The sequence below is a fragment of the Chenopodium quinoa genome, unplaced genomic scaffold (genome assembly GCF_001683475.1).
Source record: "Chenopodium quinoa cultivar QQ74 unplaced genomic scaffold, ASM168347v1, whole genome shotgun sequence".
NCBI lineage: Eukaryota > Viridiplantae > Streptophyta > Magnoliopsida > Caryophyllales > Amaranthaceae > Chenopodium > Chenopodium quinoa.
The window spans coordinates 1,108,369-1,111,403 of NW_018745000.1; positions in this window are offsets into that span (position 1 = coordinate 1,108,369).

The window sequence follows — 3,035 nt, forward strand, 5'->3', positions numbered from 1 at the left end:
TGATATTTGTTTCCGCTCTGGGATTTCTGCAAGGAAGGAGGTCAACGTTAGGTTAACTGGAGGGAACGATGGGGCTCTTCGGCCAGCAGATGTGTTGCTTAACTCCTGGGATAGAGGCCTAGATGTATGTGTTGACTTGACGGGGTCTTCTCCATTGACTCAATCTGGGTTGTCTGACTTCGTTCCTGTACGTGTTATGTCGGCTGCGGCTCAGCGGAAGCGAGACAAGTATGGGGCGCGTTGCAGGGCTATTGGCTATGGTTTTCTTCCTTTCTCCTTTTCTTCATTGGGGGAATTAGAGAAGGATGCCGTTGCGTTGCTGAAGCGGGTTCAGGCGTTCGCTAGGACTCAGGATATTGGAGCTCGTGCGGCTGCTCACATCTTTAACAGGATTGGGTTCGCTATAGCTAGAGGGGTGGGGGCCCAGATTGTATCTCGGCTCCCCACTAATTTCTTGTAAATCTTTTGACTTTGTAGGTTTTTGTTATTTAAAAATAATAATAATAATAATAATAATAATAATAATAATAATAATAATAATAATAATAATAATAATAATAATAATAACAATAATAATAATAATAATAATAATAATAATAATAATAATAATAATAATAATAATAATAATAGCAAGATCCTAGGCATGATACTAACAAGATTAATAACAAACCCTAGCATGTCACTAAGCAATAAAGATCAAATATATAGTCCTAACATGATACTCACATAAATATTAGGAAAGAATATAGGAAGCATCAATCGTAATAAGCATATTTGATATTATAACCTTTTCCCTAAACATAATACTAGGAATCATTGTTGTCATTCAAAACATCAAGCATCCTAACATGATACTAGGAATCATAATAACAACCTAGACATGATTTCTATATCATAATATCAATGCAAACAATTAAAGCACTTACTTAGATGCGTCGTACCTCTTTCTAATAACAAAATACACACGTTAGTAACTTCAAAGAAAATAGATAATCAAATAATTAAATTAAATAATTGAAATAAGGATTTGGGACCAAATCCTCAGAAATTAAAACATTTCACGTCTAGGGCGAAGGAAACTTTGAATTTGGCTAGGTGTGTCTAGTCCTAATGTATAAGGAATTTTGTTTATAAAAGGGTTGGTGATTAGGGGATTTTGCTCCCACCAATCGGAATGCGCCACGTGGGCCAATCAGGTCCCCCAAGTGTCCCCCAGTTGGAACTGTCAAGGTTTGCCACGTGGCACACGCCTATTCGTCCACCCTGGACCTATTATGTCATGACACGTGGCATCCTCCATGCCTAATGGAGAAACCGGCCACCTAGGCCCAACTTCAAAGGGAAGCCCAATCAGCCCTAGGTTAACCTAAACCTAGGATTGGCACGTTTCCCAAGGTTATAAATACCTCCCTTAATCCTCATTAAGAGGGATTACGCACATTAAACACTCTCACCTAGAGAGACCCAATCAGTTTTATTTCCGCATTAATTACTCCTTAATCAAGTACTAACTTGACCGTCGGAGGCGGGTCTCTAATCATCCGGAGCATCCGTTTGTTTTGCAGGTACAGGCGTCCGGTTCCAGTCTCGGAATTGTAACTCTCCCGCAGGACATCAGAAAACCCCGAAACATTTTGGCGCCGTCTGTGGGGAGAGTACTTCTGAGATGGCATCCACGTCTGTACCGACTCCTGAAGAGAGGCGACCCCTAGACGACCCTCAAGTTCAGTCGGACCATGATACTGAGGAAGAATTTGAAGTTGAAGCTCACACAGCTTCATACGGGACCCTAAGGGCCCGACGCACCCGTCATACCGAAAGGAGGGAATGGGAACATCTTCAAACTGGACTCAGTAATCCAGCCAGCGCACCGCCTGTTCAGCAGCAGCTGGCTGATGGGTCTGCTCCCATTACAAGAAACGAACTCATGACCTTCATGAGGGGCTTCAAGGGAGAGATTCAAGAATTGCTCAACAAGAAGCCTGCTCTGGCCAAGGAGCAGTCGGCTAAGAAACCTTCCACTTCAGGGAAGAGGAAGCCAGTTCAAGGGCGAGAGGCGACCCCTCATCCTAACCCTAGGAAGTGGGAGCCGCCTGCCCTTGATTTCACAAAGTACCGTTTTCCTACTCCAGGAAAGAGGAAACCTGTTCGTCATATTCAGGCGGACGGGTCGAAGAAAACATACACAGATGCTCGGCTATTGCTAGAACAGAAGAAGAATGACCGATTGTCAGAGTCGGCCTCTACTTCAGACTTCCAAGACAGTCTACGCAATACCTCGATGAAGTATACTCAGTCGTATCATGAGAGTCAGTCAGGCGGCACCTCCCGTCAGTCCGGCTTTCATAGTGACCAGGCGGTACCAAACTTACCATTTGTACCGCAACAACAATATTTTTGCAGCCCCCTCTGTTTGGTGGGCATGCAGCAAAGAATGTCCAACCTATGGACTGGCAGCTACGGTTGCTTAGACTTGGGGAACAGCCGTCGGCCTTCTCCAAGGAAATTGCTGAAGCCGCTCAGCCGTCCAAAGTGAAAAATGTATTAGTAGGCGCCTATGACGGCACTACTAACCCAGAAGACCATTTGATGGCATTCACCAACCTGATGTACCTTCAAGGGTTGGATGATCCCACTTGGTGCAAGTGTTTCCCAGCGAATCTCAAAGGAATCGCACAACAATGGTTCGGCAACCTGCCGACTGGTTGTGTGAATAACTTCAGGACGCTTGCTTACTTATTCACCTCCAACTTTGCCATGAACATACCTGCGAAGAAGACGACCCTTGATTTAGGAACGATTCAGCAGGGCGAGAAGGAGGGGCTTCGTTCTTACATCAGGCGGTTTAACCTGATGAGAATACAGATTCAAGGGTTACCGGATGAGGTAGCCTTTACTGACTTTTTCAGAGGCCTCAAAGACGGATCGACATTCAAATTTGATTTCGTCCGAAAAAGGGTGGCGACTCTTCAAGAGGCATTGATTGAAGCAGAAGCCTATATACAGGCGACTGATCTTTGTAGTACAAAACAGTC